Source organism: Geotrypetes seraphini, chromosome 7, assembly GCF_902459505.1.
Source record: "Geotrypetes seraphini chromosome 7, aGeoSer1.1, whole genome shotgun sequence".
In the NCBI taxonomy this organism is placed as follows: Eukaryota; Metazoa; Chordata; class Amphibia; order Gymnophiona; family Dermophiidae; genus Geotrypetes; species Geotrypetes seraphini.
The window spans coordinates 90,584,291-90,611,140 of NC_047090.1; the positions used below are offsets into that span (position 1 = coordinate 90,584,291).

At 45.0% G+C, this 26,850-nt stretch overlaps 1 protein-coding gene and 1 pseudogene across 3 annotated transcripts in view; both read right to left on the reverse strand.

The window, feature by feature from the left end:
- The window catches only part of NPAS3 (neuronal PAS domain protein 3), a 1,959,780-nt gene that overhangs the window by 1,712,463 nt on the left and 220,467 nt on the right, over positions 1 to 26,850 (reverse strand). The window lies entirely within an intron of this gene.
- Positions 20,520 to 20,646, reverse strand: LOC117364382 (annotated as a pseudogene).

Here is a 26,850-nt window from a genome sequence, read left to right on the forward strand (position 1 = left end):
AACAAGAAACCTCAATGGTTCACGGATGAAATCTCGTACCTCGTCAAGGAGAAAAAAAGAGCATTTCTTTCACACAAACGCACAGGGGAAGGAGAAGCTGACATTAAATACAGGACCAAGTCTGCAGCGGTCAAAACAGCAGTTAGGGAGGCCAAACTCCGAGTGGAAGAAAATCTAGCAAAGAACATCAAGAAAGGGGACAAATCCTTCTTCAGATATATTAGTGATAGGAAAAAGAACACCAGCGGAATAGTACGCCTTAGAACACCGGATGGAAATTATGTAGAAGCAGACTCCGACAAAGCCAAACTACTGAATGAATACTTCTGCTCAGTCTTTACCTGTGAGGCACCTGGACACGGACCTCAGCTGGAAGCAAACCCAACCACGGAAGACCCATTTCAGAATTTCAAGTTCACACCAGCTGATGTTTACAGCGAACTGGCAAGTCTCAAGGTGAGCAAAGCCATGGGACCAGACAAATTACACCCAAGAGTGCTCAGAGAGCTGTGCGGTGTCCTGGCGGAACCACTAGCCATGCTCTTCAATCTCTCCCTACGTACGGGGAGAGTCTTCCTAGACTGGAAAACAGCCAACGTTGTTCCTCTGCACAAAAAGGGTAGCAGAACAGAGGCTGCGAATTACAGACCGGTAAGTCTCACATCGATAGTGTGTAAACTCATGGAAACACTACTTAAACGCAAGCTGGACATGATCTTGGAGGAGGGGAATCTGAGGGATCCCAATCAACATGGATTCACTAGGGGCAGGTCATGCCAATCCAATCTCATCGATTTCTTTGATTGGGTAACAAGGAAGTTGGACTCCGGGGAGTCTCTGGACGTAGTGTACTTGGATTTTAGTAAGGCTTTTGACAGTGTCCCACACCGTAGGCTTCTAAACAAGATGAAATCAATTGGGTTATGTGAGACACTAACTACATGGATCAATGATTGGCTGAGTGGTATACTTCAGAGGGTGGTAGTCAACGGCACCTTCTCCGAAACATCGGAAGTGACCAGCGGAGTGCCGCAGGGCTCAGTCCTGGGTCCACTGCTTTTTAACATATTCATAAGGGACTTGACATGAGGGCTTCAGGGTAAAGTAACATTATTCGCCGATGACGCCAAAATATGTAATACAGTAAGGGAAAGTAATGTGCAGGATTATATGATGCAGGACCTACTTGCGTTGGAGAGGTGGTCCTCGACATGGCAGTTAGGCTTCAACGCTAAGAAATGTAAGGTCATGCACCTCGGTAGCAGGAATCCGTGCAAAACTTACACCTTAAATGGAGAAAAATTAGCTAGGACGACAATAGAACGAGACTTGGGAGTGATCATCAGTGCAGACATGAAGGCTGCAAATCAGGTAGAAAAAGCATCATCCAAGGCAAGACAAATGATGGGATGTATCAATAGAAGCTTCGTCAGCAGGAAACCTGAGGTCATAATGCCACTGTACAGAACCATGGTGAGACCTCATCTGGAGTACTGTGGGCAGTTCTGGAGGCCACATTACCGCAAAGATGTACTTAGAGTCGAGTCGGTTCAGCGGATGGCCACTAGAAATATCTCGGGGCTCAAGGGTCTCTCGTACGAAGAGAGACTGAACAAATTGCAGCTCTACACTCTGGAGGAACGCAGGGAGAGAGGGGACATGATAGAGACGTTTAAGTACATCACAGGTCGTGTCGAGGTGGAAGAAGACATCTTCCTACTCAGGGGACCCTCGGCCACTAGAGGGCATCCGCTCAAACTCAGAGGAGGGAAATTTAAGGGTGATGCCAGGAAGTACTTTTTCACGGAAAAAGTGGTGGGTCGCTGGAACAAGCTTCCGGAGCAGGTGACCAAGGCCACTAGCGTGCTTGACTTTAAGAATAAATGGGACATCTATGTGGGATCCCTACAGAGGCCTAGTAAGGGGGTGGGTCAGTAGAGTGGGCAGACTTGGTGGGCTGTAGCCCTTTTCTGCCGTCATCTTTCTATGTTTCTATGTTTCTATGTTGTTTACATATTAATGACCTGCTTTACATGCATTTGTATGTTTTGCATCTCTTTACTATGTGACCCTCGGAGACTTAAATATTGCTGCAGTAAGGCCCTTTAAATCATTTTAAGGAGCAAATGACATGGAAAAGTCCTAATGCAGCTTGATAATTTTCCCCTAAATGAAGATACTGTGATATCTCTGACTTTCATATACCGCTTACTTTCAAATGGTTCAGTAGGATGCAGGAATTCTATGTTACAATATCAATTTAAAGGAGAAAGAAGAAGCGGAGACTGAAGCAAAGGAAAAGGAATGGGATTTCATTTCCTGGCACCACCTGCTATATAGGAACCCAGGAGCCTAATCCCCTCACTCACTGGATTAGCCAAGCCAAAACAGGAGTTTTGTGGGCACGCTGAGCAGAGATGAAACCAGGATGAGAAAGGTCATCATCCTCTTGCGGAGTTAGAGAATATCGGCTTACCAGTCAGTTTACCATCCTATACATAACAGAGCTCAACTTGATGCTTCTATCACCACCTGCTGGTGGATGGACACAATTCACTCGGCTCTGGATTCATCTGCTGATGATGATAAGGAATGGAGGGTTAATTAGCTTGCCTAGGGTTACCATTTTTCGTGCCACAAAAATACGGACACATGGACCTGCCCTGTTCTGCCCTAGCCCTGCCCCATTCTGCTCTAGCCCCTGCCAGTTCAGACTCCAGCCCCGCCCTCACAAACCTCCTCTCTTCTTCCCTGACAAGCTCTGGCTGTGTCTGGTCTGGAGCATGCGTGGATGTGTGTGACGTAATCCACACATGCTCAGATGCCCTCCAGATGTGGCCGAAGTTCGTCAGGGCTTTTGAAAACCCGGACAGACTGCTAGGCTTTGGAAAATCTATCCAGTACCCCGACAGTCCTCTAAAAAGAGGACATGTCCAGGTTTTCCCGGACGTCTGGTAACCTTAGGCTTGCCCAGAGTCCCAAAGAGCTGCAGTGGGAATCAAACCTGGCTCCCCTGGATCTTAAGCTGATGCACTAACCATGAGGCTACTCCTCCATTCCAAAACAAATAAACTAATTAGTAAAGGAGAAAGATATAAGTGGTATGATAAAATACTGCAATAGTGTGCTAAATTGAGGATAGGGGGATCAGTGGCATGCCAGTTCAATAATAATAATAATAATTTTATTCTTATATACCGTCAAAGCCATAGTAGTTCGAGGCGGTTTACAATAAGAGGAGCTGGACAATCAGCGAAGATAGGCACAATGTAAAGTCAATGTAAAGTTGCTCTGAACATGCCCAGCCAACGGTGGCATACCAGGAACAGCAGAGACCACACTGAGTCTAAAAATCAGCAATTCACCAAAGCAGCAGGCTGGAAAATCTGTAATGCAGCAATATAGTAAAGGAGGTGGGGACAGAATTGAAAAGGATAGAGAGAGAGAGAGAGAGAGAGGATTAGAGGAAAGGGAAGAGGTATGGATAGAGTAGAAAAAGGTAATTTCGAAGTTTGCCATTCCCACAATCTAAAGGCCCCCTTGCAAAACATCGGAGCAAGGGGCATCTAGTTCAGAAGATACAAGAGCAATTCTAAGTGGCCCCTTTCCTTCCCTGGGTCCCCTGTCATTACAGGGACTGGCTAGATGGTATTTATACCACTGATGTGGGGTGAAGAACAAAATGGAGAAAGACCAGGGAAAGAAAGACTGTGGGGTAGTAAAGAGAGACAAAGTGATTGCTGGGTGGGAGATAAAGGGAAGAGGACAGATAATTAGAAAGAGATAGAGGGTTTGGTAGAAGATGGGAAGAAAAAAGAATGAAAGATAGAGGGGAGAAATGGGGAGAAAAGAGATTTGACAATAAAGATACAAATTTAACTGAACTGTAAATCTTGTTCAGGATTCAGTTAATAATAAAAACTTTATTTTTATATACCGCAATACCACAAACAGTTCAAAGCGGTAGTAAGGTAATAATATTTATGAATTTATTAAATCATATTTATTGATTGCACCACTAATTAACGCCTATATAAACTGCTATTCCTTTATTTTTAAATTGGAAAACAAATCTAAAAATTACTGTTGTGTGCAAGGAGCCTGGTTCCTTGGTTGGAGAAACAAAGCAAGTTTTGAATTAAATTGATAAGAGAAACAGAGCTCCTCAACCAATTGTATAAACAGAAGAGATACAGGCAAAGCATTTGCTAACTCCTGACTTAATGAATAGTTTTTACAATCCATCAATCCAAAATAAGGTACAAAAATGAGTCAGGTCAAGATGACAGAAATTAGTCTTTAGAGGCATCCGATTATCAATGTACCATGAAAACAGTTTGAAAAGGCATAAGATCGGATCACCAGAGAAAATCTTATTAATTACCTTAACAGGGTAGACTCAAAACTTTCATATAACTGGTGTGGCCATTTTGCTCCTTACAGATAAATAAGCAGCCAATATTGTGGCACAGAAGGTTCACTGTTTATTTAGAAGTACAGTGGAACCTTGGTTTACAAACATAATTCATTCCAGAAGCATGCTCGTAAACCAAATTGCTCATATATCAAAGTGTGTTTCCCCATAGGAAGTAAGGGAAACTCACTTGATTGGTTCCACCTCCTCCCCCCCTCCCGAGGCCACTGGCGCTGCTCCACCCACACCCCCGCTCGAACCGGCATCGCTCCCCCCACTCAAAACGGCATCGCTCCTGCCCGCGAACAACACCCCCTCCCCCCGGAGAACCAGCATTGCACCCCGTGCTGGAAGCGGCATTCCCCCACCCGCCCAAACAAGCCCCTTATCCCATCTGGCACTGGCACGCAGCACCAACCCACAGGACGTGCCGGTGCTAGTCAACGAAGATCTCGCCTTTTGCCTGGGTAGGGCCTTGAGCATCTGCGCATGCTCAAGGCCTTCTGGCTCTTGTTCTCTCCAAGATTCTTGTTCACTCCATGATTCTCGGAGAGAACGAGAGCCAGAAGGCCTTGAGCATGTGCAGATGTCCAAGGCCCAGCCCAGGCAAGAGGCGAGATCTTTGTTGACTGGCACCGGCACGTCCTGTGAGTTGGTGCTGTGTGCTGGTGCCAGATGGGGTAAGGGGCTTGTTTGGGTGGGCAGGGAATGCCGCTTCCAGCACGGGTGTATGATGCCGGTTCTCGGAGGGAGGAGCGATGCTGTTTTGAGAGGGGGGGTGCGAAGCCGGTTCTCGTGGGGGGGGCATTCGCAGGCGAGGGGGAGTAATGCTGGTTCAGGGGGAAGGGTGCTCGCAAATCGAGTCAACGCTTGGTTTGCGAGTCACGATTTGTTAGAATGTTTTGCTCGTCTTGCAAAACACTCGCAAACCGCGTTACCTATCATATAAAATCCTATGTGAGTAACAGTGAGCATTAGAAATAACAGATTAATCCAATAAAATAAAACACAACACAAATGAATAGCTACACCATAAACATAAACAAGCCTAATGTGTTTTTGTAAAAAAACAAGCCTAATGTGTTTTTGTAAAAAAAAGGGGGGGGTTAGAAAATAGGAACTAAAAACTAAGGACTCCTTTTACAAAGCTGTGCTAGAGGTTTCTACTGCGGGCCGGCGAGGTAAATGCTACACTTCTCATAGGAATTCCATAAGCGTTGGAGCATTTACTCTCCTGGCCCGTGGTAGAAAACTCTACTGTGGCTTTGTAAAAGCCAACATGAGAAAAGAAGAAATTAAACAGATACTCCGAATGCCTGTGTGAACAGCCATGCCTTCATATGCTTTTTCAAAGTATAACCATCACTCAGTCTCGGCTCAGCTGCTAATGTACTCCATATGGTTGGTGCAATGACAGAAAAAAAAACATGGGAGCGTATGGTGGCTCTCTGGATTAATTTAACAGAAGGTAAATCGAACATGTGCTGGTACAAGAGACAAAGCAGCTGAGTTGCTTGACGCCGCTGATTTAAAGATTTAAGATGGACTGAAGACATTTCATGAAGTACTTTGAACACAACTACAACTAATTTGAATTTAATACGGAACACTATTAACAGATGAAACTCGGCCAGTTGTGGGGAAATGCTCTCGTCTCCCAACGAAACCGCATTTCAGCTGCTGCATTCTGCCCAAGAGGTTGCTGGCAGCCCAGTAGGTCATTCAGGCCAGGGGAGTGTGTGGCGCTGTGGTTAAAGCTACAGCCTCAACACCATGGGGTTGTGGGTTCAAGCCCACACTGCTCCTTGTGACCCTGGGCAAGTCACTTAATCCCCCCCTTTGCCCTAGGTAGATTGCGAGCCCGCCAGGACAGACAGGAAAAAATGCTTGAGTACCTGAATAAATTAATGTAAACCGTTCTGAGCCCCCCTGGGAGATGGATAAATAAATAAATAAATAAAAGAAGGGCCTGGAATTGGTGGGATTTCAAATATCACAAACCAAGGATCTTTAAACCTGCAGTTTGCACTCTTTTCTTATGTCATCAAGAATTATCCAGTAGAAAAAAAAAAAATTGCCCATTCTTGTATATGTGGTTGTGCCTAAAAAAAATACAAATGTTCTTACCCTGCAGTGCTAATATTTTACAAAAGAAAGTAGGTGCCTACCTTTCTTTATAGCAAATATATATTTTTCAGTGGACCGGATCATAAAAATTACTAGCCTTTATGGGTTAGCCTCAGCCCCACCACTCCACCGCTGTGCTATCTCGTGACCGCGGGGAGATTTATGTGGCACTTCATCACTGGCTGTCCATGTTGTAGTTTAATATGTTATATTCCTTATTTTTTAATATTTAATATTTTAAAAAATATATTCTGTAATTCTCATTTAAGACAAGTAATAGTATATGTACTTAGCTTATATCAGCCACCGCCTGGGAGTCTGAAAACTACAACATGGACAGCCAGTGATGAAGTGCCACATAAATCTGCCCGCGGTCACGAGATAGCACAGCGGTGGAGTGGTGGGGCTGAGGCTAACCCATAAAGGCTAGTAATTTTTATGATCCGGTCCACTGAAAAAAATATATATTTGCAATACGTACAATTGGGACTGGTAGAAGCTTACCAATAAGGTGTTTGTCATACAATTAGAAGGGCTACCTTTCTTTATAGAACAGGTTCCACACAGACCCCAATCCCCCGTTATAGAGCATCCCTCATCAAGTAGAGGCATACCCAAGGTCATATTTTCATCAGAAGAGAAAATAATGTGTGACCATACCTCTGTAACCCTCTTTCCAGTTCCCCAGTGTATTGTGAACAGACCCTTGATGCTCGGCCTCCAATATATTGTGAATGCACTTCTATTTCCCTATCTTCACCCTTTAGGATAATGCGAATGTATCCTTAGTCCTGTGACGCCAAAATATTGTGAATGTATCGTTGTAACCCAGCTTGGGATCCTGGGGAAATAAATCAATAAATAAGGGGCCTAAATTGCTTTTTAAAGATGTCCACCAAAAAGGCAAGAAAAAAAACTACAAAGGTAATTTCACGTTGCTAAGCAAAAATTACAGCACTGGAACGGAGCTGCCTCCTTTACTAATTTGTTAAATTGCAGTTCTGACATTGGCAACTGTCTTCTTGTAAGAACAGTGGTTTCTCTTTTGAACTCATTTACACATACACGTCTACATTTCTCACTACGTAAATTACCCCTTCAACCAGATGCATTTTGTGAATATTATTTCTGGTGTCCAATCTGGTCCAGTTTGGATTGTCTCAACTTTATTGTTAACGTATCTGTTTGTCTAGGGTTACCGGATTTCCACGGACATGTCCTCCTTTGTCTGGGTTTTGAAAGGAAATCACGTTGGGAGGGGGCATCTGCATATGTGGTGATGGCACACGCAGATAATGTCATCACGTTGCGTCTGTGCATGTGCACGTGCCTTCCTGATTGACGAACAGGCAGCGGGGGTGGGGCTGGGGCCTAGCTTATGGCGGAGATGGGGTGGAATGGGACGGGGATGGGTGGAACTGGGCGGGCCTGGGGGCAGGTCTAGCTGGTCCAGATTTTACTAACTTAAAAATCTAGTAACCCTATCAGCTTGTCATCTCTTTCTCTCTAAACAGGCTTGGTCCTTCTATTGTTCTTTCTCAGTCAATTTATTAAACTTAAATACTTTCTATTTCTAAAGTGATATGCATATTTGGCACAGTTCTTTGAGAAAAGTTATCTACTTGCCAGACACTCTAATAAGTTCTCCAAAAGAATATTCTGAGAGGGATCTTTGAGAGAATTCTGTGCAATATTTTTTTTTTTATCCTGTGCACAATATTTTTACATTCGGAAGGATTTATATTTGTATTAAAATAATATAAACCACAATTAATTTTAAATGCAATAGTGTTCCCCTGCAAATTTGCGGTTCGCAGACTCACTAATTCCTGTACTATAGTCGGGCTACACCAATCAGGAGCTGTGTGTCAAAGCAGCTCCTGACTGGTGTAGCCTTACTTTAGTAACAGGAAGAGGCGGTCGGAGCATACCGCGAACTAAACTATGTTTGTAAAGGGCTTAAAATAAAAACATGCACAGACAAAAAGCGAGAAACGAAAACCATGCTTGCAACCTTCTAGCCCAGCCCAATAATAATACTGTAATACTAATCGTAGTAAAAGTAAGAAAAAAAAAAAAAGGTAGGGCAACCCCTTCATTCACAGAAAGAACAGGGCAGCCTGCCAGTAAAGAAAAAGCAGCCCAAGACTCCACCCTTCTCCTTGCCAATCCACTGCACCATTCATTACCTCGCACCTCTCAGACTTGCCCCTTTCCAGCTATCGTGAGACTCTCATCCCTCTTGCTGGAGTGATTTTCTGCACCCGCCAGCGTTCCAGCTGCCCTCTCCTGCCTTTTGACAGGCGAAAAACCGTATTTGCAGTTTTTTCAGAATTCATGGAACCCCCGCAAATTTTGTGGAAGTACTGAATAGCAAATAGTTACCATACAGCTTCCCTTACCACTCTCCATTCCCTTTCAATCTTTGCTTACCCCCCCCCCTCTTGTCTCTGCCAATCCCCTCCAGGCCAGATCCTCTCTGCTCTTTTATCCTCCACATCAACTCTATTACTGGGATAATCTATGATCTTTAGGCAAAAGGTTTGGGAGAGAATAGTTCCTCTTTTTTATGTACAAGATGCTTTAAGATTATCACATGCAAATCACTACACATCTCTCTTAGATTTTAACTGTTGTGATTAAATTATAATTTCTGGTGTAATTCCTTATGTCATATTTATAAAATGGAAAGATTTATTGCAATACAGCGATGATGTTTTAGGAAATTAGGGTGTCCGGATTTTACAATCATAAAATCTGGCAACCCTATCTAGGGATGTAGTTGGGCAGGAAAGATCCCCAAAATGGATCTTCAAAATGGCTACTGCAATTGGGGCATTGCTCTTGCCATGGCTATACCACTAGACCATGTAAGGTAGTCTTGGGGGGTGGGGGGGTAGGAATACTCCAAGTATTCTTCCTTTTTGTACTGCAATTGCAAGTAATGTAGTTATGATCTTGCACAATAGTTTCTATTAGGGTTACCAGATTTTGCATTTGGAAGAAGAGGATGCATGGCCCTGCCCTGTTCCATCCTGGCCTGACCCCACCCCATTCCACTCCCCAGCCCCTTATATACCTCATCTCTTCAGGTCAACTCTGGAGTGCATATGTGAACGCACAAATGCAACATTAGCATGTCGCCTCCGTGCATGTGCAGATTCACTCCAGATTCAACCCCGATCTCAACAGTTTTTCAAAACCCGGACAAAGTGCTGGGTTGTGAAAAGTCGTCCCGATGCCCGGACAGTCCTCTAAAAAGAGGACATGCCCAGGTAAATCCAGACATCCGGTAACCCTAGTTTATATGGTAAACAGAGTGCTCCAAATAAATGCTCTTGATACAAAACTTTAGCAGGAATTTGTCTGTGGAGTTCTGAAGTCAGTTGCCACTCCAAGTGTGGCGCAAAGTCAGCCACTGCAAAAGTGTCATGGCTTTTATGTTTCGGTTTTCATTAGCTGCAGCTCGTGTGTGTGGAGGCTACTTTGCTTGGATGTCAAATACAATCTTTCATTATTTAAATTGTTATATTATGGCTTGGATACTGTAGGTTTAGCAGTTGGATACAGACTCCGAGCTCTGAGAATCCCCAGTGGGCTTCAGCTGAAAGCTTTCAGACAGTGGCAGTTTTCAGTTTCAGCCAAAATTGAAGGAAGCAGTTTGTTAGCCTCTACACCAGTGGTCTCAAACTCAAACCCTTTGCAGAGGGTAGGTACTTAGAGGGCCTCAGAAAAAAAATAGTTAATGTCATATTAAAGAAACGACAATTTTGCATGAGGTAAAACTCTTTATAGTTTATAAATCTTTCCTTTTGGCCAAGTCTTAATAATAATATTGTAATTTATAGCTAAAGAGACATATGATCAAGAAACTGTTTTATTTTACTTTTGTGATTATGATAAACATACCGAGGGCCTCAAAATAGTACCTGCCGGGCCACGAGTTTGAGACCACTGCTCTACACGCAACAAAGAGAGTAGTCCTTTGATGTGTTTATGACAAATGCTATGTGATCCTGTTTCTATATATAGAAGTGCTTACTGTTATTAATAGTTGATTCGATTGAACTTCAAAATGGTGCCCTGAATCTATTGAGGGGCATAATCAAAAGGGACGTCTAAGTCTGTTTACGTCCATCTCATAAGTCGTCCAAAGTAAAAAAACAGCTCAAGACACATTTTCGAAAGATACGTCCAACTTTTTTTTTCGTTTTGAAAATTGTCTAATTATACGTCCTGCCGATCTGATCGTCCAAGTCACTAAATCGTCCATCTTTATACCACATTTCCGTCCAACTTTCCGTCCAAGTCCAAAACGCCTAAAACAAGCCCTGTTGGACGTGGGAGGGGTCTGCAAAGTGATGGACTGAACACCCAGACATGGCACCTAAATAGTGGGATACCTTACAGGGCACTGCTGTGAACTTCACAAAAAGGGTGCCATGTCTTCTCCTCCCTACAGCTCCCTTATAGGTTACGGTGAGTCCCCCAAACCACCTCCAGAATCCCCTAGACCCACTTATCTATCACCCCAATAGCCCTTATGGCTGTAGGAGCCACTTATATGCCAGTACAAAAGGGTTTTGGGGGTGAAGGAGGCAGGAACCACCGGAGCAGCGAGAACTGTAAGGAGATATTCTTATTTTAAATTACTTACAGCAGGGAAGGCTAGCAAAGATCGCAGGCAACGTGGGGTAGGCGAGAGGTAGCTCCGCCCACCCCCAGCGCGTCAGCAACAGCGCGACTCGGCTCCCCCTTAAAAGGGAGAGGGCTCGCCTTAGCGAGAGCGCCTTTGCGAAGACGCCTTAAGAAAGAGCCAGGAAGCAAGGCCAACAAATTAATTGATCCCAAATCCTTGGGTCATAAGAAGGTTATGAGCGCCCACGGAAGCCAGAAGATGAGCTTTCCAGTCTTCTGTACCGGCTGCAGTATGCATGAGTACCTCCCCTCTGGGACTATGGCATACATTTGCAGTCGGTGCAGGGAGCTGAAAAGCCTGAAACAGCAAGTCTGGTTGCTGGAGGGAACGGTGAAGGAACTAGAAGAACTTCTCATTAATAAAAAGGAAAATCGCACGCAGGAGAGGTTGATTGTGGAGTCCAGGTCTAGTGAAGTGATTGAAGAATTGGAGAGATACATCGAAGATGCCCACCAGCAGATTGTGGAGACCCAAGGGCTTGAGATCAGCAACCGAACAACCAAGGAGGCTGCAACAATTGATGCAGAAAGAGGCACCAATCCAATCAACAGAGATGATAGACCATCTGAGGACGAGACACAGATGAAAGAAGACATGACTTTCGCCGAGGATACAGACTTAAGACCCCCGAGGAACCTCCAACTAGAGAAGATTGGGATTATAGTCGGAGATTCCATAATAAGAAATGTGGACAGCCATATTGCGGGAGGAAGAAGGGATAGATTAGTCACCTGCCTGCCTGGTGCAAGAGTGAAGGATGTGGCCAGTAGGATCACCAGAATCATAGATGGAGCAGGGGGAAAGGAAACTGCAGTGCTCATCCACGTGGGAACCAACGATGTTTGCAGACGGAAGTACGACAGGGAAGAATTAAAGGACCAACTCCGCTCACTTGGAAGGCAGTTGAAGGTCGGAGAGGTGAAGGTGGCTTTCTCGGAAATCCTTCCGGTACCGAGAGCGGACGCTATGAGACAGGATGAACTGAGAGCTGTGAACGCCTGGATGAGGTGGTGGTGCGAAGAAGAGGGTTTTGACTTCGTGCGAAACTGGACAACATTCTGGGGAAGGAGCGGGTATTATAGAAAGGACGGACTACACCTAGCCAAACAAGGAGCGAGAGTCCTGGCTGAGAACATAAGGAAGTTCATTGAGAAGGCTTTAAACTAAAGATCAGGGGAGAGCCGACAGTCGATAGCCGGTCAATGGCCCGGACACCAAGATATCCTGAGGAGGTAACTCCAAGGAATCATACAGATATAGGGCATGAACATGAGGACACTACAAGAGGTAATGAAAGGGATCAATTGGATACAAAAAAGGATGTGTGGACCACTAAATCCAGTAAATTAGCATGAACAGAACTTAAATGTATGTACACGAATGCCAGAAGCTTAGGAAACAAAATGGGAGAGCTGGAAGAATTAGCAAGTAGACAACAACTGGATATCATAGGAATAACAGAAACATGGTGGAATGAAGAAAATGAATGGGACACAGTATTACAAGGATATAAACTATACAGAAGAGATAGGATAGGGCAGAAAGGGGGAGGTATTGCCCTGTATGTCCAAGAGGAAATAGAGTCTGTTAGAGAAGGAGAGATAGTAGTAAATGGAAAACTAGAATCACTCTGGATAAAGATTCCTGGACAAAAAGAGGCTGACACACAAATTGGCCTCTATTATCGACCTCCGGGACAGACTGAGGAAACAGACAAAGAAATGATGGAGGAAATTAATCGTGGATGTAAATCAGGCAATGTGTCGATCATGGGAGACTTCAACTTTCCGGGGATAAACTGGAATTTGGGAACGTCAAACTGCGGCAGGGAGATAAAATTCCTGGAAATGATAGGAGATTGCTTCATGGAACAAATGGTAGGAGAACCGATAAGAGGAAATGCAGTCCTGGACTTGGTCATAAATGGCATTTCGGGAAGAGCAACTGATGTAAAAGTTAAGGCCTCGCTAGGGACAAGTGATCACAATATGATCTATTTTACCATTAGCATTGGAAAGGGGAAACCAATCAAGACTAAAGCCACGACCTTTAACTTCAAAAAAGGAAATTATGACAGCATGAGATCCATGGTTAGAAAACGGCTCAAGAAGAACAAAGCAGAAAACCAAACAGTTGATCAAGCATGGTCTCTGCTGAAAAACACCATCACAGAAGCACAAAATCTTCACATACCGAAGATATCTAAAGGAAGGCGAAAGAAGAACAAAGGAGAACCAGCGTGGTTATCAAAAGAGGTGAAAGATGCAGTGAGGGAGAAGAGGAACTCGTTTAAAAAATGGAAACGAGAAAAAACGTCAGAGGCCTGGAACTGTCACAAAATCGACCAGAAAAAGTGTCATAAAGTGGTAAGAGACGCCAAAAAAGTCTATGAAGAAAAGATAGCACAGGAAACCAAAAACTTCAAGCCCTTTTTTAGATAAATAAAAGGTAAGAAACCAGCAAGAGAGGCAGTGGGCCCTCTCAACGACCAAGGAAAGAAAGGGTCAATTAAAGAGGAAAAACAGGTTACTGATAGGTTAAATTCATTCTTTGCCTCTGTCTTCACAAATGAGGACATTTCAACAGTGCCAGACACAGGGATGATATTCACCTTAGGCATAGAAGAAAGCCTCGCAACAGTAAATGTGACATTGGACATGATATACTTTCAGATTGACAAACTGAAAGCGACAAATCCCCTGGACCGGATGGAATTCACCCGAGAGTATTAAAGGAACTTAAGGTCGAAATTGGTGAATTGCTACAATCCGTAGCTAATATGTCAATTAGAACCGGGCAAATACCAGAAGACTGGAGGATAGCAAATGTTATCCCAATTTTCAAAAAAGGATCAAGAGGTGATCCAGGAAACTATCGACTTTGAGCCTCACATCGGTTTCTGGGAAGATAATTGAAACACTGATTAAAGACAACATTGTACAACATTTGGAGGATCACAACCTAATAAGGGCTAGTCAACACGGCTTCAGGAAAGGGAAGTCATGTGTGACAAATTTACTACAATTCTTTGAGAAAGTGAACAAACAAGTGGATAGTGGAGATTCAGTGGACATAGTTTACTTGGACTTCCAGAAAGCGTTTGACAAGGTTCCACATGCAAGGCTTATGAAGAAACTACTAAGCCATGGAATAGGAGGAGAAGTGCACAGATGGATCGGCAAGTGGTTGGAGAACAGAATGCAGAGGGTTAGCATAAATGGGAAATTCTCGGACTGGGAGAGGGTGACTAGCGGCGTGCCCCAGGGCTCGGTTCTTAGGCCTATCTTGTTCAATATTTTTATAAACGATCTGGAAGAGGAAACAACATGCAATATAATAAAGTTTGCAGACGATACAAAACTATGTCGGGCGGTTGACTCTCAAAGGGACTGCGAGGAACTCCAGAAGGATCTGAACAAGCTAGAAGCGTGGGCAACAAAGTGGCAGATGAATTTTAACATAAACAAATGCAAGGTGATGAATCTAGGAAAGAAAAACAAAGAACATGAGTATAGGATGTTGGAGGCGACATTAGCAAAATGCAAACAAGAAAGGAATTTGGGGGTACTGATTGACAGAACCCTAAAGCCTTCGGCACAATGTGCGGCGGCGGCGGCGAAGAAAGCAAACAGGATGTTGGGCATGATTAAGAAGGGGATCACGAGTAGATCGGAAGATGTAATAATGCCACTTTATAGAGCAATGGTCAGACCGCAATTGGAATACTGTGTCCAACACTGGTCTCCATACCTCAAGAAAGATATAACTCTGCTGGAGAGGGTACAGAGGCGAGCCACGAAACTTGTCAAGGGATTGGAGAATTTGAGCTACAAAGAATGCCTTAGGAAACTGGGACTGTTTACCCTCGAGCAGAGAAGACTGAGAGGGGATTTAATAGAGACTTTTAAAATAATAAAAGGATTTGATAAAATAGACCAAGAAGCAGCATTACTAACATTTTCGGATGTGACAAGGACAAGAGGTCATAGACTGAAACTGAGTAGCAGCAGGTTCAGGACGAATATCAGGAAGTTCTTTTTCACACAGCGCATGGTGGGAATTTGGAATGCTCTCCCGGAGGATGTTGTGGAGATTTCTGTCCTGGGATTCAAGCGCAAGTTGGATGCACACCTTCTTGCAAATCATATTGAGGGCTACGGTATATCTGGGTCTCCAATCAGGAGTACCTAAATGGGCCGCCGCATGTGCGGATCACCGGACTGGATGGACCTCGGTCTGATCCGGTGAAGGCTTTTCTTATGTTCTTATGTGTATAGGGGATTGCACATGTTTAAGTATCAATGCAGTGATTACAGGGGCTTATGGGCATGGGTCCTCCTCTCCATGAGTCCCTAACCCACCCCCAAGACGACTTAAGCTGCCTCTGGGCTGGACAACTAGGCTTTCCTATGCCAGGCGGCCAGGTGATGATGGTCTGGAGGCTGAATTTTAAAATTATGATTAAAATTTTTATGGGGGTGGGGGGTTGGTGATCACTGGGATAGTGTGTGGGGGTCTGTTTTATGTGTTTGCAGTGCTTATCTGGTGACTTTAGGTGGGTTTTTGTGACTTACACCGTGTTTTACATGGTCTAAGTCACAATGTCCAAGTTCTGTCTAGGCTCTGTTGTAAAACTTTCGGTTATACATGCTGTACAACTAAGTCTAAGCCGGCCCACGTCCCGCCCTCGACACGCTTCCTGAAACGCCCCATTTAGCTTTGGTCATTCAGCGGCACTATGAAGGCCTAGGTCGTTTAGAAATACGTCCAAAATCCATTTTTATTATCGGCACTTGGATGTCTTTCGTTTATGATCATCCAAGTGCCAACTTAGGCCGGTTTTTGGACATTTTTCTCTTTTGATTATGAGCCCTATTATTTCCATTTGGTTGAATAGTAATTAAAAGCCCTTTTTATAAAGCCAATGTAGCGATGCCGCCGCGATGAATGCACCAAAGTCTATTCAATTCCTAAGGGGTTTAGGTGCATTTGCCACTCCTTTTTTTTATTATTATTTATCTTAAAGTTCAAGGCCTGTTATTCAGATTTGGTCAAATAATATTTTTCATTATTCATATTTGGCCACGTAGTAAAATGTGGTATTCAGTACAGCTCTAGTTATGTTCATGTTATAGAACATAGAAATACGATGGCAGATAAAGGCCAAATGGCCCATCCAGTCTGCCCATCCGCATTAACCATTATCTCTTTCTCTCTCTAAGACAGCGGTCTCAAATTCGCAGCCCACGCACCACATGCGCATCCCCCCAGGTCCTATTTTGCGGCCCGCAGTCTGTATGCAATCTCGCACACTGGGCAGGAAGAGAGGCTCCGGCATCAGCGTCAACTGACTAGAAACTTCCTGTTGTCTTTGCATATCTGCCAGGACTCATTACCTCCTTTCTCTAGCCTGCCGCTGCTGGTCCGGGGGGTGCGGAGACAAGGCGAAGGCAGCAGTCCTGGCAGATACAGAATGAAGGGAGGGGAGATGCTGGACTTGGAGTGGTGGCATGTTCTCTTCCACATTGGAGTAAATAACACGGATATAGTGAAAAGCCACAATACAATAACTGACACTATCACAAAAGGCAAGGCAAAGCATAGAAAGGATAGAACTGCCATACAGGCTGAAAATAAACCCAAAACAGGAGGAAAAAGCCGCAGATAGGGCCCTCCCACTGCCACAAAAGTGACTTAAGGTGTTCAGGCAGAATCTCACAGGCATAAAAAAACCTCCCAAGGGAAAATATACAGCTCTGGGCGATGCAGTGAAAATAGCTAAATTGTCAAAGTAAAATAAACTCGGAGTTAGAACATAAGAACCTAAGAATTGCCGCTGCTGGGTCAGACCAGTGGTCCATCATGCCCAGTAGTCCGCTCACGCGGCGGCCCTTAGGTCAAAGACCAGTGCCCTAACTGAGACTAGCCTTACCTGCATACGCTCTGGTTCAGCAGGAACTTGTCTAACTTTGCCTTGAATCCCTGGATCAAAGATCGGTACACCGACGGTGGCCAGCGTTTCACATCTCCTGCTGCCTCAGGGTGTCACCATTCCGATCAAGAACTCTCAAAGCTTTCAAGTGGGACTCACTAAACATGTGTCTCCCTGCATTCAAAGACTGGAGCCATACTGTAGAGCTGCCCCACAGGCTCTGCTGCTGTAGACAGACACCTCATCTGCCTAATGCGAGTGCCAGCCCTGCATGTTGGTTTTCAGTACAAACATTCTAGTAAATTCACATTCTTTTTTTCTCATAGTTCAGCTGAGGGCTTAATTCACTCAAGATTTCTCCTTGCCTATTGTGAATATGGTACTACTAAGTGTGCTTTCTAAATACTGAGATAACGCGAGCTGTTTTAGTTGTTCCAGTATACACTGACGATTCATTCATACCCAAGTTGCCAAAACAGCTTTTGACTCAGTAAATAAATTACACAGTATCAGCACAGTGCTGTTATTATAACCACAGTAGAGGAACTGTTCCACATTGTGTGGGTAAAAGAAAATCGTTATAGCTACGTACAGATTGTAAATAGAATCTACTGTTAAACCTATATCTATCATAAAATCCTATTTGAAGTTGGATGGAAGCCATCCCTGTGGCTGCAGGCTGCACTCCTTTGGCAGAACTGGCCAGGCTGCTGTCTCTCCTGTGCCAAGAGCTACAGTCGGAGGGTTCAAGAGCTGTGAGGCAATTCTGCAGGCTGACACAAACAGCGGATGGCAAATCTACATCTAACAGAACAGTTTGGCAGCTAGAAATAATTGTTGATCTGTTTAATCAAGCTGGTAAATGACAGCAAACAAACACATTGCTATAAACATCAAACCAAAAATGGCATTTTTGTTTCCTGTGCTCTTTTCTGAATTATTCGGAGAAATTTTTATGTACAATTAGAATGGTTTCAGACGTTAAAAATAAAAAAAGGAATAGTCTGTATTTAAAAGAACTAATGTAGTCAACAGCAGTGACGGGCGTAGATAGTGGCATAGCTAGGGAGGTTGGTGCCCAGGGTGTGATGCCCGGCATCGCCACACCATATGCTCACTGATCTTCCCCATGGTCTGCCTCCCCTGCCCCTGGCTGCTTGAGTGCCTTCCCCACCCCACGCATACCTCTTGACATGTTAGCCACCACGAGCAGTATCTTCAGCCTGCTGCTTGCGCCAACCTTGGCTCCCTTCTGACGTCACACCCTGATCCCGTGACCGGGAAATGACAGAAGGGAGCCAAGGCCGGCGAACACTTCAAGAGGTGCACAGGAGGGGGCAGCGAGGAAGCGAGGCGCCAGCGCCCCTCGTGAAGATGGCTCCGGGGCAGTCCACCCTCCCTCCTTTATTACACCATTGGGCATAGAAGCACTTTTTATTTTTAAAAGTGGGCGTGTGCGGTGCAGTGGTTAGAGCTACCGCCTCAGCACCCTGAGGTTATGGGTTCAAATCCCGGTAGGCAAGTCACTTAATCCCCATTGCCTCAAATACATTAGATAAGAGTGGGAGCTCACCGGGACAGTTATGGAAGGTAAAATTATGTTCTTACCTGTTAATTTTCTTTCCTTTAGAAGCAGCAGATGAATCCAGAGACCAATGGGATAGCTCACTTCTACCAGCAGGTGGAGATAGAGAAACTGATTAACAGGTGTACTTATTTGCTGGCACTCCTCCTGTCTCATCAGTATAGCTCCTTGCCCAAGCACATTTAACCATCAGTAGGTATAGCATGTAAAAAACTTCTTTCCCAGAACACCTCGCGAACAGCAACGATACAGAATACAATCATGAACAACACCCAATCACTAAAAGCCGTACACGAAAAAACTGACAACCAGATACCAGAAAGGGTGGGGCTGTGGATTCATCTGCTGCTTCTAAAGGAAAGAAAATTAACAGGTAAGAACATAATTTTACCTTCCTTAGCAAAGCAGCAGATGAATCCAGAGACCAATGGGATGTAGCAAAGCAATCCTTAATTTGGGTGGGAAGCAAACGCCGCCTTCGCAACGACCGAAGCATCAAAAAACCCCGATCGCATGTGCCCGCACATCCATGCAGAGACGCGGAGAGAAGGTACTCTCGGAAGACCAGTTAGCCGTGAGACAAATCTCCTCCAAGGCAAAAACCCTCTGGGCCGAGCCCAAGAAGCAGCCATCGCTCCAGCGGAATGGTCATGAAGTTCAATCGCCACCCGCTCCCCTGCCAGCAGGCAAGTATAAAGAAAGAATGTCCTCCTGGACCATTGAGCGAGGTAGGCATCGGACGCCGCCATACGCCTGAGGCGTCCCATGAAGAATCCCAAAAAGGAGATATAAACCACTAACAGTTGTTAGAAACCGATCTTGCGGAGAACGCTACATACGTTTCAAAAAATGCAGTGAATAAAAGTACTGCGTCCACTATCTCCTCCCAGGAAGAAGTAAGGAAAAGCGAGCATGATGTAAAAGAAAGGATGACACCCCCCTAGCAAGAAATAGTGGTACCATCCGAACTGACACCCCATATGACGGAAATAAGGAATAGGAATCCCCGTTGAACAAGGCCTGCAACATCGCAACTGCAAAGCTGAAGCCATGGCCACAAGGAATCCCATGGTCAACCGCACAGCTCTTTAGAGTCCCAAAGGACAAGGCTAAAATGAAGCCATTGGTAACTTAGAAGAAGTACGTGAATGAATTACACCAAACCGGGCTTTCTAAGAGGCGCATGAATATACCGCCTTCTGTTTAAGAACTGAACTACAGGAAGCTGAGAAGTCAGCGAAGGGCCATATACCTAGTTCCTGTAACAAGCCAAGAATGGTAATAGAAGCTGAAGGGAATTGAACGCTATGCCATCGGCAATATACCTGTGCTAAAAAGGAACTCAGGAAGGGTACAACTGTTGAGAAGGATTCAAGAAAGGAAACACCTCCAAAAGGAAGCAGAAGCCACAGGAGAAGACGTCTGTAGCGCCTGGATAAGAGCAGAAACAACCTGCTTCGCATTACTGTCACACGCCAGTCAAAACTGCTCAAAAGCTAGGTCGTAATACCAAAGTAGTATGAATATCCATGTTGATCTCAATCAAGGAGAGCAAAGTCGGAGATAAAAGGAAACTTCTTAATCCGGCTGACGAAAGGCTCATCAGATCCACATAGCAAGGATGGCGCAGCCAAGCCAGAGAATGTACCAATACTGTGCCCCTAAAGCGAGCTTGAGATGGCAAATCCAAGCTACCATTAGCCAGGGAAAAACAGTGAAAAAAGAGAAACCAGAGGAGTTTTTTTTTTTTTTTTTTTTTTAAAGCCTACAGCAACTGGTATTCCCAGGTGGTCAGTTGGTCACCCATCCAGGTACTAAACAGGCCCTATCCTGGTTGGCTTCTGAGATCAGACGGGATCGGGCACATTCAGGGTGGTATGGCTGTAAGAAAGAAGCCACACTGTTACCCCCTTTAACTCCCACTTTCTGTGCCCGCCTAAGAAGCTAGGAAGCCTGGAATTGTGAGACGAGGCCATGAGGTCAAGTTCCAGGAGATCTTACTTCCACCACAAAAAAAGTGGAACACCTGAGCCAAAATTCCCAACAACTAGGATGTAGAAGATATCACTATAACTAACGTCTACACTTCTAGAGCGTACACAGTGCTGTACACTGTAACATCCAATAAATGGGCTATGCTCAGATTTCGCAGAGAGAAAGACTAACCAAACTCTTTTCCTGACCTGAAAAATGATTTGTCAACAGAATAGAAAGATGAGGGTCCACCCATCGAAGTAGAACAACCACTGTACCTGGCAACTGAGTACATCACCTACTGCCCAAGCTGCAGAGAAACACCCCCATTATAATACTGACTGAAAGGGCCCTCAGCGGCATTCCGGAAGAATGGTCTGAAGCTCCAGAAAGGAAGCCTGACCATGCTCAAGAGTAGAAGAAGGAACCAGAACTTAGTCGCCTATGAAGACCAGACTCCTGAAGCTGAGGATGGAAGCCACCGAGCCCCCCAATCCGACAGTCCGGAATAGTCGGTGGTCATAAGCTAGTCCAGGAAAGACCGAGGCATGCCCTGGAAAGACAATCTTTCTGAGCCACCAAATCATACAAAGCAATGCCGGAGAAGCATAGCAACTAATAGGCGCCCCGAGATACCGAGAACCACTGGAATAAAAGCGGCTGCTGAGCGTTAGAAGGGAAAGCAAGCCGAGGTTCCCAGAGGGGTCAGCAATATGGATGCTAGAACCTGAACAGAATCCCATACTCTTAGCCATGGTAAGCGAAGAACGCCAATCTGAGATCGAGACTCCACACTCAAGTCTCTGGAAAGAAATACAAGTCTCTCCTATAAGAATAACAGCATCAACCCGATATACCTATAACTAGTATAGGAAAAAAGAGCACTGCAAATATGAAGATGCGCATGTAAAGAACTGAGGAAAAGAAACCACCCGCTTCGTGTCAGTCAAAAGACCCGACTGGAAGTCGTCCAAATCAAGCAGGCAGTCAAGCATAATCAGACAAATCGCCTGGCAGTGCCAACGAACCCTTGGGTAGGTGAAATGGAATGTGCCAAAACCGAAAGCGCTGCTCCAAGAGAGGCAGGCCAACCTAGTGCTGACTCAGAGTCCATAGAGAAAATGTAAATATCTTCCCAGGTTGACTGCAGAAATGGGTAACCCTGAGAACTAATGCAGTCGAATAGAATCCAGCCTGCCCAAAGCCCCCATCTTGGTCACCCACTAATAAGTGGTACCCTAAGAACTACAAGAACTGTCCTGAGGACCAGCCACACTTCAAAGAGAAACGCAAAACAGAGAGACTCTGGAAATGTGAGGAGGATGCAAAGGTGCAAGCATCCTGAAAAATGTTCACAGCTCCCTGACCTGATAGTAAAGCGACTACTCTTTCATGAGAAAACTGTCAACCTGGAAAAAGAACACCGTCTTGCGATGTGAAAGGGAGCATGAGGACATTCAGCAACCTGCCTGAACTTTACGCAAGCAAAGGAAAGACAAGGCGCACCAGGCGTAATCCAGAAGCAGCATACGCCTCCCCAGAGAAACGAGCTGTACCTGGCCGAAAACAGACCAGGTTTCCACTCCAAAAGAGAGCGTAAGGGGAGAATTCATTGGGCATACAGTGCCAGCTACCCTACGACCTCGCAAGCAGAGGATCTTGCCCTTAGGGATCAGCCGCCACTTAGACCAAGCTTCTAGAGCGGAAGGCCGACTAGCTTTTTTTTTTTTTAAAATAGACTTGAACCTCCGCCTCTACTTTTGGAGCCATATCAGCTCTACTCCTTAGCTGGGGCTTGAATCTCAGCTCCTTGTTACTAACCCAGCACACAACCCTTGTGCCACCAGGTTTTCACAGACAAGCTGGCCCACATCAAGAAGAAAAGAACTATCAGGCCTCAAGAGAGAGCCTCAACTCGGAATTCCTGCAACTACCCTGCAGAAACATATCTAGAGCACAAGCAGGCGGACGCAGCACCCAGGCAAAAGGCCTAAGGAAACCTCCAACATCGCCGCACGTTATCGGAACCCCGAGGGAAGAAATGAACCACACGAATGATACACTGGCACGCCCTTGACACCTACTCCACTTGCTGTTCGCCAACCCATAAGGCAGCAAAACGAAGCGTAGGAAGCTAAACTCAGGGCAGAAACTTAATGTGTAAGTGCCTAGGGACATAAATGGATAGCCCCCAATAACAACCAGTTGCCTTTTCCCTTTTTTTTTTTTTTTATTAAGAGAAGCATGTGGACAAACACCACAGCAAATGGAGCACTGCAATACGGGGCAAAGCTGATTCCAACAAAAAGAAGTCGCGGTACACGCTTAAGTTAGCTGTAGGACATGAGTCAATGAACCCCGCGGCGCTGGGGGCCCAAGCGCGGGCACTTTCCTGCTAGAATCAAAACCGGCTGGCTCCCCCAACAGCGCTGTACAAAACAGACCGGGAGCTCATAGCCAAAACCGAAGCACACCGCTCCGCAAAGGAGACGGCGAGGCCCGCGCTGAGAAAGGCAGCCGCCCCGAATAACTCCCCGAGTATTGCAGTGATGGCGACCCAAACTCGGACTGATTCGCGCAAAAATAGGCCGGCTCCTAGAACATTGCCGCTCACACCGGACTCGGAGCCCATAGCCGAAGCGTAGAAATATAAAAAATGCAAAACACACCTCGGGGAGGAAAGGGGAAAAGGCGCATGGCTCCCAACAGTAGGGGAGCACAAGCTCGCACCACCCACGCTATAGAACGATTCAGCTCCAGTTCAGATAATGTATAACACACCCGGAGCCGTCCTCACATTTTGCAGTCAAAAACATATTCCACCACAAAACAAAACTGCCATAGTCAAAAACCCACAGTTCTCACACAACCACAAAGTTCAGAGACCAGTAGAATAAAACACATACTCACAATCTACTGGATAGTGCCGGTAGACGCCGGCAACACCTGCTGCCTAGCACGAGCAGGGCAAAAAGTCAGCTGTGTAGGCCCCCTTTTTTTTTTTTTTAAATGGGAAAGAAGAAAAATAGGGACCAGGGCAGACCCTCTATCATTGGAGGGAGGGTGAGGCAGGGACAAGGGGGGGCCCAAGTGTAACCTCTAAAGCCGGCACCGATTAGCCGGACACCCCTGTCTCACTGAAGAGAAAAAGCTCAACAGGAGAAACAGAATGGCAGTCTCACTGAAGAGAAAACCTCAACAGGAGGGAATAAAGTTCCAGCCACAGCCAGAATCCAGGAGCTAGTTGAATAGCGACTTCCACCTGCTTGGAGATAGAGAATACTGATGAGACAGGAGGAGTGCCAGCAAATAAGTACACCTGTTAATCAGTTTCTCTATCTCCACCTGCTGGTAGAAGTGAGCTATCCCATTGGTCTCTGGATTCATCTGCTGCTTTGCTAAGGAAAAATGCTTGAGTACCTGAATAATTTGTAATCCACATAGAATTGTAGGATATGCAGAATATAAATTTTTTTAAAAAAAGTGCTGGAGGTACATAGAACATTCACTGTTTAAAATCTAGAAGATCTAATATTCAGCTGACGATGCTCAGCATTTGGCTCAACGTCACTAGTGATAAACCCAGATATACAATGCTGAGCCATATACAGTTTTCAGCATTGAATTTCCAGGTTTGTGGAATCAGCTAATGCAAAGCCAGTTAAGTGTGATATTCAGCACATAACCAGTTATGCAGCATAGAATAAAGATAGGACTGACTTCCCTGTGAGGAAAAGCTAAAACAGCTAAGGCTTTTCAGCCTAGAAAAGAGATGGCTCAGGGGTGATATGAAAGAGGTCTATAAAATACTGAGTGGAGTGGAAAGTGTAGATGTGAATCGCTTGTTTGCTCTTTCCAAAAATACTAGGACCAGGGGGCATGCGATGCAGCTTTATAGTAGATTTAAAACAGACTGGAGAAAATATTTCTTCACACAACGTGTGATTAAACTCTAGAATTTGTTGCTGGACAATGTGGTGAAATCAGTTAGCTTAGCAGGGTTTAAAAAAGGTTTGGCTAATTTCCTAAAAGAGAAGTCCATCGGCCATTATTGAAATGGCTTGGGGAAATCCATTGCTATTCCTAGGATAAGTAGCATAAAATCTGTTTTATTACTTGAGATCTTGCTAGGAACTTGGGACCTGGGATGGCCACTGTTGGAAACAGGACGCTGGACTTGATAGATTTTCTGTCTGTCACAGTATTGCAATTCTTATGCAGTTACCCTGGTTAGGTAAAGTGCTGGATTTTGGCATTGAACTGGCCAAGTGTCAGCTCTGTCCCCAGAATGTCCCCAAATAGACGATTTTTAGTTCAATACTAACTGCTAATTTTCAGCAGCATTAACCAGCTAAGTGCAACTGAAAATGACCTGTTAGCCCCAAACAGGCAATTTAACCAGCCTGGATCCATTTCTAGCCAGTTAAACTACTTTGAATATCAACCCACAAGTGGATCCTTCTTTGGCAGAGCACCAGTGTGGCACCTACATGCAATGCACTGAATGTGAATTCCATAGCAGTAGCTGGGTGCCAAGCTGCTATTATAGAATACTACTGCAATCCAGCATCTATGCTAGAGAATGACACTGTGAGATAATATATAGTAAGGCCTTAAGTATGTATCAACCCTATAGATCAAATAATTGTTAACAAAGAGAAATAAAGGAGAGATAATTCAATAAATGAATGGAGTGATTAAACAATCAACTCTCACAATATTAATAACTGTATCAAGGCCATGATAGCATCTTAGCAAATCACATGTACACTTTACAAGTTGTTGCTATACTGGCAATTTTATACTTATAAGTGTCTCACTCTCCCTTTTTTTTTTGCACATTTTACACAGGAAATAAGAGCACAGGTGGGGGCTGGGGCTGAAGGTAAGGGAGAGAAAGATGTTTGACCTACGGAGGGGAGGGCAGGAACTGAAGGGAAGGGAGAGAGCTACAGGATGTGCAGGAGGGAAAGAGGTGAGGTTATGCACCTGTGGAAGGGGGGCTGCTGGAGGGAAGGGGGAAGGTGCTACATCTGTGGAAGGGGGCTGCTGAAGGGAAGGTGGAGAGGTACTGGACCTGTTGGTGGAAGGGCTAAAGGGAAGAGAAGGGAAAAAGATATGCCATACTAAGCGGATGAAGGAAGAGGGAATGAAATAGTGAACACAGCTTCATCTTTTTACACTTCTCCCTCCGAATCCACGGTTTCAGTGTCCGCTCATGGCAGCCATTTCCTATGAATAATCCAGGGCAGGAGCGTAGAAGATCGCTCCTGCCCCAAAATCCCGCTAGACCACCAGGTAAGGCTAAAGGGATGCAGGGGGGGAGGGGGGGAGCGGTGGATGGGTCAGAGCCAGCCCGAATATTAGTTGCGGTTTTTTAATATTCGCGGGCTGGCTCTGCCCCTAACCCCTGTGGATACGGAGGGAGAAGTGTATTCCTGACCTCCGGGTCGCATTTGAGGGCCTCTGAGCATGCGCAGATCCGTGTGACATCATCCGGATGTGCTCAGGGACCCTCCAGACGCGGCCAGAGCTTTCCAAAACCCAGACAAATTGCTGGGTTTTGGAAAGACCATCCAGGCACCCGGTTAGTCCTATAAAAAGAGGACATGTCCAGGTTTATATCATACCATGGTAACCCTAGCCATGGTATGATATAAACCAGTTGCAAACTATATCCCATGTGCCTAGTTTAGACAGCCAGGAGCTTAATAACTACTCAAAGGCTGCACTGAGATCTAAAAAAAAAAAAAAAGCAACATGCCTAGCAAAGCAAACTCTTGTAAGATGGCCAAGGCAAAATCCTGCTTGTCTAGCATGTAGAACATTAGTATTTTCGAGGAAAGTACACAGCTGGCCTACTTTCTCTTACATTTTAAAAATAGAAGGAAGATTTGAAACAGGCAGAAATTTGAGATGATTGAGGGTTCTAAATCTGGTTTCTTGATAAGGAGTTGAATAATTGCCAGTTTTCAAACAACAGAAAACTGTTCTATTGAAATAGTCCAGTTAACCATTGCCAGAATGAAAGGAAAAAGTCTGGGGTGGGGGGGTGTCTTTTAAAAGTAGATAACAAATAGTAGTTTAGCATTTAAAACAGGAAACTAAAGACCCTCCCC